Source organism: Amblyomma maculatum, chromosome 3 (genome assembly GCF_055883805.1).
Source record: "Amblyomma maculatum isolate TAMU_Amacu chromosome 3, ASM5588380v1, whole genome shotgun sequence".
Taxonomy (NCBI): domain Eukaryota; kingdom Metazoa; phylum Arthropoda; class Arachnida; order Ixodida; family Ixodidae; genus Amblyomma; species Amblyomma maculatum.
The window spans coordinates 175,188,374-175,205,931 of record NC_139346.1 but is presented as its reverse complement, the minus strand read 5'-3'; the positions used below and the strand labels follow the sequence as shown (position 1 = coordinate 175,205,931).

General features: G+C 47.9%; 1 protein-coding gene and 1 long non-coding RNA gene across 2 annotated transcripts in view; one reads left to right on the top strand and one right to left on the bottom strand.

The window, feature by feature from the left end:
* The window catches only part of LOC146197018 (uncharacterized), a 330,602-nt gene that overhangs the window by 31,517 nt on the left and 281,527 nt on the right, over positions 1–17,558 (top strand). The window lies entirely within an intron of this gene.
* LOC146197019 (uncharacterized) lies at positions 2,331–4,681 on the bottom strand. Its single transcript, XR_014705655.1, has 3 exons — positions 4,308–4,681; positions 3,560–3,644; positions 2,331–2,441 (listed from the first exon to the last, which is right to left on the bottom strand). It is a non-coding gene; the product is annotated as an uncharacterized LOC146197019 (long non-coding RNA).

The window sequence follows — 17,558 nt, the reverse complement described above, 5'->3', positions numbered from 1 at the left end:
CTTTTTATGTTAAACTTTGTTTTATCCCCTTCACTTTCACCTTTGTTGTTTGCTGGTTTCCACTCCAACACCCAAACATTATAGTTTGCTTTCACACCTGACCATACCAGTGGTCTTTTTTCTAGTCACTATGGTCTCACCCTCCTAGAAAACACTGTCTCTGGTCCTTCATGACATTATCTTATGTTGCCTATAGTGTTAATGTTTTCCTGAGACTACACTGTCTTTAGTCATCTGATCATCCATCACAAATGACAACTGCAAATCTCTTCTTTTTTTTTTCTGGGGGGGGGGGGGGGGGGAAGGAGACGGGGGGGAGGTTTTTTTGTTCTTGCATTCGTTGTCATTTCTCATGAATATAACGAATGAAGCTTGTTCCTGCAGAGCTTGCTCCTGCAGGGGTATGTCTAAGGCCATTCTATTGTTTCTGCCTTTAATGCAGTTTACATTCCTGGAAAAAGGCATGAATATACCACAGAGGCTATGCCTTATAAAATGCGGGATACCACTTCTGAAAGATGGAACATTTCATGCTAAAAGAGCAATGATAGCAAGGCACATCCAAAGCACCTTCTGCACATGTGCATTACTGCAGTGATGTCACAGATGCAGAACTATGTAAAGCATGGCAGTAAAATGCAACTTTTACGTAAGTTCATTGCTAGTTTCACACCCCACATCAGCTTATGCCGATGCCAAAAACATCTCGAGACGGCCGTTTCACTTCAAAACTACATTATCTTGCTCAGGAGGCAAAAAACAATACACTTCAATACCCCTATAATTCCTTGAACAAACCACAAAGCTTGAGATTCTATGTATTGCTGCTTCATGTAATGCTCGCAGAACATGCAGCAGGAATAAAACTTCTCATAAACTGCAATTTGCCAGAACTGTCAACTGCTTATCTCTTTAGATGCCTAACTAATGAAATTGTAAATGCTGACCAATATTATACAAGAATGATTATTAAAAAGTGTTTACAACAAATTTCTTGAAGATTATGTTCTTTACCTTTACAGATTGCAAATCATAAACTATGAAGAGACACCCGTGCAGTCTCTGCCGGTGGGTTGTGCAGCAATCATAAACTATGAAGAGACACCCGTGCAGTCTCTGCCGGTGGGTTGTGCAGCAATGTGGACTTTGGGTACCTGGTACAGCTTCAGGATTAGACTTAATTATCTATTCTTTTTGTTTATAAGAGGCAATATGAAAACTGCAAAATTGAAGGCTATTAATGAGTGAGCCTAGGCCTAAAACCCTCCTAATCATCTATGTGGTCTAACATAATGAGCATCAAAAATATTCCTTTAAAAGCTTTGTAAGTTGGTTTTTCCACATTACATAACTAAAAAAGGGGTGTTGCTGACATTTCTTATTCAGATAATATAGACATATTTTGTGTTTTTGATGATGCAGAAGAAGCTAACATGATTCTGGCAACAATACCAAGTGCAGCAACATTTTTTACATGCAATGTGGGAAAGCAAGACAATAGTTTTCAAATATGCCTTTCCTTGTTCAATATTCTGAACTACATTGCTCTTTAAGAAAATTTAAGAACTGGGCTCACCTATAATATTGGGGACCCTCATTTCTGGTATATAATACTGTCACCTAAAATTAAAATGCAAAAGTTAGGTCAATTTTTGGTTGATTAGCCATTCAACCATTATCCTCTACCACAGACATGTCCACTGTGCTGCACAATCCAGTTCTAATTGTACTGCAAATTTCATTTCATTCATTCTCCCTTTATAGGCCCATAGACATGACATAAGGGGTGGGGGCATATATATATATATATATATATATATATTTGTTAAATGGTAGTGGTGGAACACAAGGAAAATACGCTGAGTACAAATGGCACAAAACAATATAAAGAACACAAAAGAAACAATAAAGCTGAAAGTGCTAAAATACCGTCCATTGCATATCACCTGCAGTACTTCATTTTTAGTTTCATTCTATTGTGGACATACCTAGCAACATAAGAGCATGTGAGTTGTTGAAAATTACACCCATCAGAGAACATAACCTTACTGCTGAGAACCAAGTGCAAACAATTTAAATATTAGGTTTTGAAGAAAAAAAGAGAAGAGGCATACATTAACAGCCCACTCAATAAAAAGAAGTCAACATGTTCAGATCGATTACATACTGAAAAAATTCCTCCCTTGCTAACTTGCTCAATAGCACTGAATGGTTCCAAAATCAATGTAATGCCAGGGCTATTGGTCCTCAGCATAGAAAAATATGCTCTTTGATAGACATAAAGCAACAATGAACAGACCACAATGCCACAGCTATGTCGAAAAATACATACCACACAAATCTTGCCGTAAGTAGTCGTCCAGCGCTGAAGAAAGCAGGTTGATCTTTAGAAGCAGGAGTAACAGCACTTCTACACCGTATTCCTCCTACTGGCAGGTACGCTGCAGCAAAGGTATCATTCATAACATTAGCATGATACTCGTAACTAGTACATACATAACTATAGTACAAAAAATAATGGCACCACACATGCCAAAACAATGACTCAAATATTTTGACAATGAGCTTAAAAGCTACAACTCCTGTTCCTAGATATATCTGTAACAATATCTGCCACCTCTTTACAGTCGAAATAACTGCTTAAATAAACTAGAATAGCAGATTTATGACAAACTGCTAGCACAATGACAATACACATTAACTTCAATGAGGGAATGTCTCAGTACCAGTGAATTGTAGTAATGAGTATAACACAATGTCTGACAACAGAAACTACAGAAGGAAAAGAATGTGTTGTTATTGGTCAGGCATAGCCTCCTTTCTATGGGTCAGGAGGCTGAAAAGTTCAGAATGGAAATAGCTGAGTAGAAACTATAGCAAATCCCCAAATGAAAAATATTAGTGATATAAAAGTTTTCCTTAGCTCGCTAACGAAAATTAGCACATTTAATCAAAATAGCTGTTTTGGCCAGTTGGTTCATACTTACACCCTAAAAGACCAGCGAAAAAAAAAAAGAAAACAGGTACAAAGGAACACAAAACGTATTTCAGTGCCCGTCCTGTCATTTTTTGTTCCTTTGTCCCCGTAATTATTTTTTTTTTTTGCTCTGGTCTTTTTATGTACCGATTACAAAAAGAAAGTCAGTCTTAAAGCAGAGAAAGGGTGACACATGGTTTGCTTCAATGCTGAAGACATCTGATCACCAGCTAACCCAGGTTTTTCACTTGTTAAGTGATTTGATCGAGTCCAATATTTATTATCAGTTCTTAACATAAGTGATCAGCAAGTTAAATAACACTATTTATTCGCACACGCCCTCAAACACAATGAAACTCAATTGATAAGTCACTGTCTGGGCGTGCACCATATTGCACGGCATGAGCGAAAATGGCAACACGCAAGGAGACACACACATGGCACGCGACATAAATATTCTCCGACGAGAATCCCAAGCAGTATACATTGAGGCAGATGTCAGTGATCAGCAATATGTGCCACAAAAGTGCGCGTGTCAATTTAAACGCCCCTTTCTGGACGGAAACAATGCTTTGGACTTACCAGCACGGATAGCAGAGACCAGTTTCAAATTCTTTGAAGAAACGACAGTCTACGTTCTTGCGCAGACGAGACGAAGGACTTGAGCCTGCAGCGAAAAAAAAAAAAAAAGCGTGAGAAATGTCTTTCCTGCACATTGCGTCACTGCGACAGTATACATGTACACGAATCGGCTCGGTCCCACCTCTGGTCTCGACGCCATCAGCTCAAAACTGCGGGGTTAAATCGGCGTTCTGAAAGCGTGACTTTAGGATATCAAGCGCGCTGCCTTCGAACGTACAAGTTGCTGGCAAAAGAACCGTAAACTTAACCCATCACCCTGCATGCTCTCCCGCATTTATGGCAACGTTCCCGTAAAGCAGCAACAACAGACGATCAAAATCGATTGTAGGCAGCGAGCAAAAATAATGCGGCATGCAAACACGTCAATGCGTATCACCGGGACTGCATTAGCGCTCGTCGACGCATACTTTCGACCGCGGGATATGCTTGTGAGCGTCGTAGACGACTAAAAATGCACCATTAACATCCCGCAAAAAGGTCGTGACCATCTAAAAATTTTGGGATGCGCCGCTCCTCCAGTCTGAACTGAGGGAGTGGTATGCTCAGGTTGGGATCCAAGACGTCGTGCTCAGAGGCCGTTTCACAGACAAACAAGCAGCGTCGCGGACGTAAGCAATAACAAAACATGTTCAGGCCAAGTTAAATAGCAGAGAAAAACACGTAAAACGAAATGTAAAACGTCACTTACATGCGCGGCTGAAATTTGGCGCCAAGGATCCGTTGGAACGCCACCACCGCGACGACCAGCCATCCGCCGTTTCATTCCGAAGTTCACACTTTCACGAAGTCGTTTCATAGTGAGGCATCGATGAGCGCACTCGATGAAATAATCGCTGAGAGCAACCGAACTTTTCTAAAAACACAGATGAGTACCAACGACAAAGAGCACGAACGCTGACTCGTGCGGCAATCGCCGTCGTCGTCTTCTCGGACTAGCAGAGTCGCAGGGAACGCAGGCAGGCTCAAGCAACTACGAACACGTGACGCTGCGTTGAGAATAAAAGCAACAAAACTAAAAAGCAACTGCTTCGCTTCTCGTCTCACCACCACTCCCCCCTCACCTCCCCTTTCTCCCTGTTTTGCAGCGTACACACTTGTCTGTCCGCCCTTGTTCTGAGTTCGGCCTTGCTCCCTCCACGGTCAAGCGCGCGTAGGAGTCAAAAGACGGGACGATCAAGGGGTGTTGGGGGGGAGGGGGGGAGGTGAAGGGGGGAGGCACCGCTTTTTGTAAGAAGATAAGATGCTCCCAACTTTCGACGATTCCCCACCTCCTCTGGGGAAAAACGCGGGGTCCTTTTGTGGTAGCTCTTGAAAGGACATCGGACGGGAAGTAGAAACACAGCCGCACCCAGCTTGAAACCGGTTACCATCATAAAAAAAAAAAAAAAAAGAAGAAACAAGCGGCAAACTTTTTTTTGCGTGAGCTGCAGGGACGAAATGGTGTATAGTCATGCGAGAGAGACTAACGTCTTCCGTGCGGGTGATTGCGCAGGGTATATTTAAGCCATGCGGTTTCAGATAGCATAAATCCCGAAGTTACCCTCCTTTTACACTCTTTTTTTTTAGAGTGTGCGTTTTGTTTTCATTTTTTTAAAGGAACCATTAGACAAATCCAACATAGTTCATATATTATTGCGAAAGCAATACTACTCGCACTTTCAAGCCTTCGCAGGACCCGGCCGCAGCTACGTCTTACCCACGTGACGATGTGACGTCACATCCCACGTGATACACGGGCTGGCAGGAGCTGCCAACTTGGGTCTCGTTTCACATGGGACGGTTATGTCAGAATCAGCCTGCTAGGACCCTGGCATTCACGTTACCCCTAAGGCCACTAAGGCACGTCCATGCGGGTTGGTTAAAGCGGGGCTTTATATGTGGGCTGAGGAAGAAGAAAAGGAGAAGAACGCTCCGTCACCCGCAGCTAATGCTTTCGCTCAATATTTGGTTCAGCAGCGTTGAACCCTTGTAATTGTTTTGCACCGGATTCTATCCGCTATTTCCACTTCTTTTGCTCCTTGGCATCCTTGTGAAACTACTAGGTTCAATAGTAGCGCTATAGCGCATTCAACACTTTGACAAGGATTCAGAAAAGTTGTGAGCCGTGGATGATAACTGCGGCGCACAATTCATGACGTTGCTGATGCGGGCCAAAGAAACATCGATCATTTTAGGAACACAAGGATCGGGGAACCGGTGAGCTACGTTGTGTTACCTCTCCTGCCACGTGAAAGGGGTTGGTAATTTGCCGTGCCATGCAGTTACATGGTTGCGTCGTAATACTCTCACGGTCACTTCTTCGCCGAGTGATAATGCCATGCAGTATTTTTTTTTTATTTCATTAATTTCGCTCGTCCCAGGGGAACAGGCTACAGCACAAAGGCGCGAATGTGTTTGCGCTGTTCGCATCGCTGCAGGGCGATTTAATTTTTTTTTTTTTTAGTGCGATCAAGAGAAATTTGATTGGAAGGCAAATTTGGTACGAGATTGCCTGACCGGCAACTGACTGCTCGACTGCCTACGCTGCGGTTCGGTGTTATTCCTAATCGTGTTTGTTCGCAGACCCTTATGGAGCAGCGGAGGTGGTGTCTCAACTCTGCAATGTTATATATATATATATATATATATATATATATATATATATATATATATATATATATATATATATATATATATATATATATATATATATATATATATATATATATGTGTGTGTATGTATGATTTAGTCCCACGTCTAAGTTAGCGTGACACTCACAGACAGTGCTTGAAGAGAGCACTGACTTATCTGACCTAAAATATTTTATTACGTCACATAAGATATGAGTCAATTTTGTCCAGGGGAAATCCCGGGCATGAAAATGAACCAGTTTCGGCAGTGCACCTCACAGCTGTCGACATCAGCCACCAGATATGTCAAAGAAAGTTGTCTGGGGTTTTAAATATTATCGTTGTGGCACGTGCCTTGAGGAAGGAACACACCGCACCACATGGGTGGGCGCCGGCCAGCGAACGCGAACATGACCATTTTGCCCGACGTACAAGCTAGGGTCAATGCGCAGTCGCAATGTTTCCGCTGCTCCACTGGCACGCTTACCTCGCCGCTTTCGGCTTGTTTTATGCTTTTTTGTTTCCTACTATTCCACACGGAGAGCCGTTATTTCGCTCCCCGTAACGATTCCGCTGAAATCGTGGAGTTGAGCTCTCAGCGTCGCCTCGTATACATTCGCTGCCTTTCGAGGTGGTTTTCCAGCCTCACGCAGCTGGCCGAGCAGTTCTTGTGTTATGCGGAGTAGGAAGGAAAAAAAAAAAAAAAAAAGCAGTGACGCAACCCACTGTGCTGCGTGGAGTGTTTGCAGCGCAGCGTTTATGGTTCATTCGCCCCACATCGAATTTCCGAGCTTCCATAGGTTAAATTCTATCAAGCCAGCCCATAGTGGCGGTGTTGATTTCGTTGCTGATTGATAGGCAGGTCTATTGTGTTGTGCTGTTTTGCTTGATTTCATATACCGTACGGTATGAAGAGTTGGTAACCTCATCAGAAACTTACCGCAGCTTTATTTGGTAAGCCCCTTAATGTCAATGTCATGTATGTTGAAGTGACAAACGCATGAACTCAGTAGTTCGTTCATTCATTCATTCATTCATTCATTCATTCATTCATTCATTCATTCATTCATTCATTCATTCATTCATTCATTCATTCATTGCTTTCGACACGTATAGCCTTTGTCAAAAGTATAGAGCTCAGGGGGTCTACTTCCGGGTCGTGTAGTGGCGCTGGTTTAGCATTAGTGGAAGTCCTTACCATTGGAGAGGGTAGGACAAAAATTCCTCTTACCATTAAGAGATTCCGAACACTGGAAATAGATTACAAGCCGCACGAAGTGGCTCAGAAGCAGAACACCTGGGCTCTACACTTTTGACAAAGACTGTACGTAACTCTGCTGTACGCTGTGTTACATATTTTCCGCAAACTTTACGGCTGACGCACTATACGCATCACGCATGGCGGCAAAAACGAGTGCTAAAAAGTAGACAACGACATATGAAACGCAAACCAGAGAAACAGTGCAACTGCGGCCCAGTGCGCCCTGAATACTCCGATAGTTTCTTTTATTTTTTCATTTTGAAGGTAGCGCAAGAAACAAGGATCAAGAGAGTATTTTGCTTGGCATGCTTGTTATAAGCCACAACGCCGATACCACCATTAATGTCACTGTTTCTGTCGATCTCGAGCTATGCCTAACGGGTGGGGCGAAAGGCAGAACAACCTTATCTCACGAGCCGTATGCGTAACCTGAGATCATCCAAGCACGGGCCATCAGCAGGACGCTGCGTGAGTATCAGGAGAGGCACGGATTACGCCACATGATGCAAGCCGCTGATGAGCCACACACCAAGCTGGATGACTTTGCGTGGGGGCCGCGCGTGCCGTGGATCCCACCACGTCGCGTCGTCGCAAGCGTCGCCAAATTAATTCGGCGCGCGGCTCGTGGCGGGAGACCACTAAGCCCGAGCGTTGCTCCTTCATCTTCCGGAGCCGTGTAGCGGCAGGCGCGGGCGTACGGGGCGCCACGGTCGCGCCTGAGCGGATATCGGAAACGCGTCTTATGAACCTCATGGGGCCGTGCATTGCGATGGCAATCGAGGGTGACGTAGCGTGTTTCGGAGTGACGACACACGCTGTTGGCGACGCGAGGTTTCAGAGTGATGACCCCTAAGGCAAAAACTTGTGCCTACTGGCCTCGTTTACTTGGCGGCTACTTCCCTGTCGTCTACAGAATGGGTTGATGTAGGGAAGTGGTTAGATTTCCGGTATAGCGCTTGCTGCGCTTGCGCAGTGGTTGAATTCCCCGGGGAAGCTCACTATGGCGCATTCTTATTCACTGGCACTTGCTCTTGCCTCCATTCAGTATATCACAGACACTTCTCTTTTGCATTTTAGCTTTTTTTCCCCCCTTTTCCTCTCTTTAACTGTTCATCCGCTGTTCAAACTTTGACAGCGCTTTTTTCTTGGAACTTGTAGCTGGGGAAAAAAAGTTCACTACGGGTGAGGTAGGTTACTTTTTCAGCATTTGTCTTTTAACGACTGCATCTAAAAAAAAAAAAAAAAAAAAGCTGAAAAACACAAACGATTTTTTTTTTGTTACTACGGCGCGATCACAAACGTTAATATAAGTGAAACATCCAAAGCGTCAGGCCGAATCTGTTACATCAAACGAGCCTCCAAAGGCTGCGGCCCTGAGGCGCCTCTTAATTCGAAACCGTCGTGGGAGACGAAGGAAGAGAGAGAGATAGAGAAAAAAAAAAAGTACGTTGAAAAAGACACTCCTTTCTTCAGACTCGCCTGTGGTCCCGTTCCATTTTTCTTTCCCGCTTCTTTCGTGTCTTACGCCTCACTCGCATTAGGCGCAAATTTCCGCCATCTCCGGCTCGCGAGCGCGCGCTTAGGGAATCCAAGTTTAGCCACTATGAACGAATACCGGCTTTGTGCCGTGCCCTCCCTTTCATATGCGCCCGGTCGCCTGACTATGGAGTCGTCGTCAAAAACTTCCTCCACAGCCAAAGGAGCAGCCGGCCGGGCAACGAACAAGAAAACAACCGACACACAAAAATATGTAATGGACAACAAAAAGCAAAATGGGGAATGGCAGATGAACGGCACCACAAAAGCAGGTCCTCGGTGAAGCTCATATCCACGCAGCTCCTTTCTTCTTTCACCGCGGGCGCCTTTTGTTTTTCCTTCGTCGCGGCGCCCGAACCGCAAGCCACGCTGCATCCAGTGAAAAGAAAGCAGGGTTGTCAGAAAGAGAACAAGCTGCAGTCAACAGCAAAAGATAAAGAGCAAAAAAAAAAAAAAAAAGGAAAGAAAGAAAAGGGAGCGAGGAGAGAAAGGCCTTGTGGCCTAGTTTTAAGCGAGCAGAGAGGTAGGTTCTTCCTCGACTCTATTTCGGAGAGCTCCGTTACGCGTACAGCAGTGTGGGTCGGGGGGTGGCGTCGCTACCCCTCTCGTAACGCCGTGGCAGCGATTATGCACGCTTAAGAGTAACCGGAATAACCGTCCGAGCCGAGCAGCACGTGCGTGCGTGCGTGCGTTCGTGCGTGTCATAGCTGGGGCGGCGCTTGAAGGCAGCAGCGTATGCGTGTGGATTGGATAGAAGCGTTCCTCCCCTCCCCCTCCCAACGGTCCCTCCGCTGTGACATTAGAAAATTAAGGAAGCGAGGAGAAGGAAGAAGCACATCCGTGCATTGGTTACGATGTTTCTTTACGGAAATTTCCCCGCTTGTTACGTTTTTTTTTTTTTTCTGCGTTTTTCATTCGCGAAACTTGGGCGGCTGGGCCACTGTTGATGCTTGGGTATCTTTACCTTGTTGCACTTGCGAGAAACAAATGTGCTGGAAAGGAATGGGAACTACCTGTGAGAAGCGGAAGCAATCTGTAGTTATGCAGTTTGTAGAAACGGCGGAGGCGTTGAGATTGGTGCAACTCTTTCCTAATGCAGCGTGACGTAACTTTCCATACATTTGGTATGCGGTGTTTAACGTCCCGAGGCGAGTCATGCAGGCGATGAAGGACTAGCCAAGTGGCGGGCTCCGAACGAGCTTTTGGGATCTTTAACGTGCACTGACGTCGTACAACACACGGACTCTTGCGTTTTGTCGTCTTCGAAACACGGCTGATAGTGCCGCCAGGTTCAAACCCAGGTTCTCCGGTTCAGCATCCGGTTAGATCTGTTGCAATCTTGCACAGAGAGGGAAAGACGAGAGAGCGATTTTGTAACGACTGTGTAATACTGTTGTTAACTACGGCATTTAGTAATTGACTGAATCAGTAATGAAATTATCGCTGCGACTCTGCATCGCATCCATTGGTATACGGTCGCAAAGTTAAAATTATTTTCGCTTCACCTCCTGCGAACCGCTCAAGAGCTGTCATCTTTCGCGGTTACCTCGAGTTCCATGTTCGAGAGCTTGGTATCTCCGAAGCAGCTTTTTCTACTTGAGCGGTAAAAAAGCGCCCAGTATTATATAGAAGTTTAGCAGCCAAGAATTTCACCCACCTGCAGGAGACGTTGCCTAATTCAAAGTGAAACCATGCGCTCTTTCCAAATTCATAGGTGGGTGGGTATATTCATATATATATATATATATATATATATATTTGGAATATATATATATATATATATATATATATATATATATATATATATATATATGTGAACAACAACATATACACAAACTGGGCGCGTATAGTCGTTGCTTCGTTAACTGCCGCTACCGCTACCAGATCGGCAAGCTACTCATTTCCTAACTAAATGTTTTCATCATCATCAATTGTGGTGAAGTTTGGTCAACAAATGGAAAAAGTTCCACTATTCTGCCACCATCTGAATCCTGAGCGTGGGCCCAATTGCGATCAAGCCTAAGTCACAAATTGGAAATGGGTCCAATGCATGCTTCGCCGTCGAAAAAATGCGGTCTCAATGTAGTGGCGAAGCCGGTCTAGCAGATTGGAGAGATATCAATACGCAGCCCACGAAGGACATACGGGCTCATTGAGAGCACCTTAGCGTCCCCCCTACACGAAATATAGAAACACAGCCCCCGTCCTCCTCTACCTTCAGTACACGGCGGCGGGGGCGAAAGCGAGAGGGAAAGAATGGTAGGGGGGGGGGGGGGTTGCGAAGCAATGCTGGCAATGCCGCTATGCCCCTGCCTGCGTTCGCTTTCCCGCGCGTCGCTCTGGTACACTTCGCGTGCTTGTACGAGCACGCAAAGGGGTGTGCGGGTGGTGCGGAGAGGGCATCATAGGTATGATGCGAGCGGTCGGTGCCTTGCTGTGCGCTTTCGGAAAGCGAGAGCGGGTGAACGTCCGGCCTTCCTTCGCTCTGCTCGAGGAAGAAGAACGCGGCGGCAGCGTCAGAAGACGACGTAATTGCATGCACGGGACGCAGCAGCAGCAGCTCTCTAGTGTAGGCCGTTTCCTGTTTTAAAAGAAAAAAGAAGCAGTCACATAGTATAGTCTAAGGGCCAGCGAGGAGGAGAGGCAGCAGTGTTCCTCCCTCCTTTCTTCGCGTGCCGCTGGCGCGGAGTGAGTGACCCTGCCAGTCGGTCCACGCCAAGTTCATCGACTCGCGCGGCGGTGGCGAGCGCGCGCTCTCCTTGTCAGGCGGCAACTCCCCGCCGTGGCCTGCGTTTCCTTCCGACAGCGGTTGCCGCTTCTGCGTGCCTGAGGCTCGTGAGAGAAGCTGACGCCACCGCTGCCTTCTTCTTCTGCTGGCTCCTCCTCTTCCTTGTCGGCTTCTGTGGTGTTGTTGGTCCGCTCGTCGTCCTTCTTCTCTATACCTTGTCGTTGGATTTTCTTTTTTTGTTTCGTTTTATGACGCGCTTTCCACCCCTTGATGCGGCGTGCTGCAGGCGTATACATGATGCTCTTCTCCCAGAGCATCTCTCTCGGTCGTCGAGGAAGAGCGCACCCACAGAAGCGGCGGCCCTGTCCTCTTATCACGCGGCCGTTGAGGGAAGGGAGGGGGGGGGGGGGGGGCACCTTTCGTTCCACCCCTTTTTCCTCTTGCTTCTGCTGCCGGTGTCACCTTCAGCGGGGACAATATGACGCCAGTCTCCTTCCCCATGCCGGCCGTGCCAGCACCCTTTTCTCAGGTGCCCTGTCCGGCCTCGGCGCTTTCCTTGCTGGTCTCTCTTACGCTGTTTTCGTCGTCGGTCCAGCGGGACCAGCCACGTAACGGACAGCACGCGCCGTGGCTCTTCCCTTGCTTTCTCTCCCCCATATGTGCGTACGTGGACCCGTTGCGCTCGTATGCGATAAGGCTCGACGGCTCGACGTAACCTGGCTCGCCAGCCGGAAGTAGTAATGTGTGTGTGTGTGGCGCGTGTGTTGGTCGGCCTTCCAGTGGAGACCAGGTAGGGTTTTCCCTCCAGAAGGGATAGGTGCTCTAGACGGGCAACCGACCTGCGTTTAGCGGATCTTGAGCTTTTTAGATAAGCGCTGGAGCTGCATGGGAACGTTTTCTCGTCCCTTTCTCGTCGCTTCTGCAGGCATTACTTGCTTTCCGGAAGCGGACGCTAATGTAATGGTCTTTGGCTCCTAGCAGTCCAGTAGTACCGCCTTTAGTAGTACGCGGCACTGGGCACGTTGGGGTGGTAGGCTCTCTCCTGTTAGTTCTTCTTACAAGCGGGGGCTGCGCCTCTGAGACGTATATCTATTTTAGTGGTGCCTGAATATGGTTTCGCTTCCTTTGTGTATGCTTTTTTTTCTTTTTTCGCTGGCAGTCGGCAGCCAGGAAGACCGCACGCCTTAAAAAAGAAAAAAAAATCCAAAGGGACGAAGCCGTTCGCGCTGCGATGCGGTTAATATTTCTCTTGTTCTCTAAGCGCGCACTAAGCTAGGGGGCATCAGGTAAGCTCACCTGAGCGAAGACAGCGGCGGCAGAAACAAAGGTGTTGCATGGACGAAAATGCGCCCCTTGTAGCGCTGAACCACTCAGCGCGACCCATAACCGGCGTTTTCTGGCAGCGCGGCGGTTGACCCGTGCCTGCCTCTTTCTCTCTGCGCAAATGCGAGGCACACGGTTGGTTCCATTCAAAAGAGCCTGCGCGCGCCCAGCGACCCGTCGCTCTGGATGAAGAAAGATCGCCGAGCCGTCACCAGCTAAATGCCCGTCGCGCTGACCGGCAGCGCTTCTTCTCCTGGAAGGCGCCATCTACAGGGCGGAAGGAGCGGCGTTCCAGCGGCCCCGTCTTCCTGTGCAGGCACGCATGAAAGGTCCGGTCAGGCCACTGGGATGTGCGTTCTATCCCTCTCCTCTTCCGATACACCTCCTGGAGTGAAGCTTGCATGTGCGTAACGGACTCCTCGCAGCGCCTCCTTTCGACCATGCAAGACGTCCTATAGGGTTGCCAACAAAATTTATTTCTGCCTCCTTTTATTTTTATTTTCGAAACGAAGTCTTGTTGGCTTTCCTAGATTTGACGAGCGTGAAGGGAACCGAGATCACACGGGATTTGAATTAAGCGCTTAATGATGCGCTCAGGTTTGCGGCGCAGAACCAGCGGTTCGAATTAACCGGAAGTTCGTATTAAGCGAGTTCGTATCAACAGGATCCCACTGCATACTCGGATCGCGGAGTGCTGCAACCCGTGCGACCATATACAGTGCCTTGTAGTGCAGATTGCGTCGCGTATACGGGTGGGGGGAGGGGGGGGGGGTAAATGGTTAGGGCGCTCGACTACTGTTCCCAAGGTCGCGGGATCGAATCACGGCCTCGGCGGCCGCTTTTCGGTGGTCGCGAAAAGTCGGGCGTCTGTGTGCTGTGCGATGTCAGTGCACTTTAAAGAAACCCAGGTGGTCGAAATATCCGGAGTCCTCCACTACGGCGTCTGTCATAGCCTCAGTTGCTTTGGGACGTTAAACTCCACAAACCAACCAACCAGATTAGCTGAAGTTTATGTACACAAAGATTTACAATATGTGCAGCACCCAGAGCAAGGTTGTGTAAAACACGGATCTGTGCTAACTCAGCCTAGCCGAAGATGTCGCGCTAAGCCATAGCTCACATCTCCGACCTGGTCTTGCTCAGAACTCTCGACTGCGCCTCGGGCTATGTTTTAATGCCTGCACCGCGCGAATATACCTGAACGCCGACAAGCCCCATTATATACCTACTATGCATACGCCAGGAATCACTGCGACTGGGGCCCAACACTTCACAGTGTCCTCCACTTTACCGCGTGCCTACGCCGACTTGTACAAAATCAATCTGGGGGTTTTATTTCTCTTGCTTTTCCGGAAACGATCGTAACAGCTCCCTCCGCTTATTCCATTTCGTTTGTGAAACCGTTCAACTCATTCCGACTGACCTCCGAGCGTTCTGAATTTCGACAGTGCGAGAACTTTTTTTCCCTTAGGTACGAACTTGGATACAAGCCGCGCAACAACCGCGTGAAACCTGGCTCGCAACAACTTGTTTTTCCACTTTCCCGAGCATCTCTTAATGTCGGGCCGCTGCGTGTGAGGTTAAGTGATCCGCGACCGTTCGCTGTCCTCCTGTGAGGCCGCCGGACAAGTGCGTGTAGTATAGGTCTATATGCAGCTAGAAAAGAAAGAAGAGAGGACAGACCGAATACCACTGATAAGGAAGGGTAAAATGAGAGAGAGAGTCGAAATGAAGCGTTATACGCAGCGGGAAATGGTCTCCAAGGTTGCTTATCTCCCTCCTCCGAGAATCCGGTCTGCATACACTGCTGCTTCGTCCACGTGCAAGCTCGGGCGACGTGGTGGCGTCCCGGCGCTCTAGGCATGCACCGCTATGCATCATGAGCTTTGCATGAAGAACGACGTGCCGCGCTGGCGCCCGGATTATATAAAACCGGTGGCCGCTGGCGGACGCCGAAGGCCTTCTCCCTGCTCCGCCTTCTCCTCCTCTTTGTCGATACGGTTTCTCGAGAGTCTTCTCCCTTTCTCGACCGTTGAGGCGACACGGCTTCGCTTCTTTTGCTTCTCGGTTTTTCCTCCACTTTTGCCGCGACGCTGTGTCTCCGTGCAGACGCACTCCCGCAGGGTGACATTTTTTTCGCACTCTTCCGGCAGGAACGCAGGCGTTTTCGTAGTCATTTTTTTATAGAGCTATAACGCGACCTGTCGTGCTGGCATTTGTAGCCTCTCTATCGACATCCGTGTGTGTCTGTCCTGCCTGCTCTTCTTCAGCGCCTATCTCAATCGCTCGGTCATTACAGGGACCGGAATGTTGGTGTGCGCAAGACGCCAATGCAGCAACGTGATAAGTGGACTGTGCATGCTCTCTGAAGACGACCCGGACGCTGAGCATTGGTGTGTTATGCAGTATTTGGTGGAGCCGGACCGCCATCGGTTTGCTGTGAGGCGAAAGTTGCAAAGCATGTCTTTGCGCCCCCCCCCCCCCCCTTTCCTTCCCCCTGTAACGTACATCTCTGAACCTAGAAGGCGCGAACCAATCCGAAGCTGTCGTTCTCTATGAAAGCGCTCGTGTGCTTCTCGTAACGGAACACAAGGCCGAGACTATACAGGGGATGTGCTACTCGTCTCTGTGCTGGCGAGATGCGTAGCGTTATTATAAGGCTCAAAGTTACATCCTCACATTGACATCAATTTGATAATTCCAGAAGAGCGTGTGATATAGATGTATATGTTGAGTGAGAAGGTGGGACTGGAAACTTGACCATTGCGTATATTGCCGAGGGCGAAAGTTTCCAGGAGGTCCGCTCGGCAACAGAAATAAGAAGCTATACGTGTGATCGGCTCGTGTCTGCCGCACTTGCACAGGTGAAAGGGAGATTCGCATGCTGTAAGGTTCTGTAGTCACGTCTGTCCGTGGCCATAGTTATATTTGCGTCCAGTGGCAAAAGCCACCAATAGCTTTGCTGCAGGAGCCCTTAACCTTGGAGCGTCATTCGAGTAGCTCAGTGTAAGCACGTTACTTACCACCGTGACTTACGTACCACGTGACTTACGATCGCGCAGTTCATTGGTCGGTTGACGCACGACTGCAGAAGAAGGAACGACCCGTCATATATACGGTTGGCCGTCAGATACCGCGATGGGGCGCTCAATACGCATGGACAGTATACATAAACGCTGGAGTGCGTAAAGAACACCGCACGCTTTTATCCGAAAATACATGCTGACGTAGGATGATAGTCCGCAATTTCGGGGGTTGCAGAAATGCTACACACTTGCGTGATTCCCAAATGCTCGCCTCACCTGTACAGATAAATGCAGGCCCCTACGTGGGACTGTTTGCACGCGAAGAATTCGTTTGTTGACATGCGTCGCGTTGTTGTCGACTGCGATGCGCGCATAGCAACAATCCGAGCAGCTCGGTTTCTCACACAGACGTCGTAATTGTCGCCGTTTTTTATTTCTTAGTTTTTTCTCTCAAGGTTTCCGACGGCGATTACCGTGCTGACTTTGCGGCCGCAAAGGGCGTAACTGAAGATGGACGACTCCGACAACGTCCAGAGATCGTCTGTCCTCCGAAGGATTCTGTTTTTACGTATACGTCGCGTACGTCAAGTCGGGTCATCATCTCAGTAATCAATTTTCAGCTCTCCTTTTGAAGAGAAATTCGGATGACCTTGTCACATGCGTAGGTCGCCGCTATTGAGTTTGCGCTCACTTTATTACGCCCTCGAGACAGGTGAAAAAGACGAATGACTGGCTGCGCGGTTTATATCCAGCTTTGTCAGCGTTTACGCATAATGGCTTGTCCCTGAGCTGCGACAAGTTATTGCGTTGACAACTTTTATCCCTTAAGGTACTCTGGTAGAAGGCTCAACATCAGGTCAGCCTAAGACTCTGATACGTTTGTTGAAGGTTTTACAAATACACGTCTCGTCGTAGGTACCCTGACACCGCGCATGCTCATAAGGCATTAGTATCCCGATTCATCACTATTATTTGACTCTCCGTCCTCGTGTTTTTTCTTTGTTTGTTTTTGCGCGGCCATCGGAAAGGCTCTGTCGTCACTCGTCAGTAATCCTGAGATTAATCGTCGATCTGCGTTCTCAGTATTGTGCTCGAATTTATCTCCTGCTTGTCACATAGCCGTCTGTGCCGTCACGGAGCAGCATTTACATGTCTGGAAATCTAGAGCAGTCGCCACCTGTGCAGGTGTGCGTCACGAAGGCGTGGGTCTTTGGTAGCGCAGTCTCTCCCGGCCAAGGGCTTTGTGTGGGTGTATCGCCCGGCCGGCCCTCAGTCGATTCGGCTGTGGAGGTCTCCGAGGCGGCAAATACCGCTCGCTTATTTCGAGAGAGATCAGCAATAATAGGCGACCTTTGCAGCAAGATGATGTGTATAAGTTACTGGAGAAATACGAGCGAGAGGGATAGGAAAAGGAAAGAAGAAACGAATTTACCGAAGAAATATGAGCTTTCTATA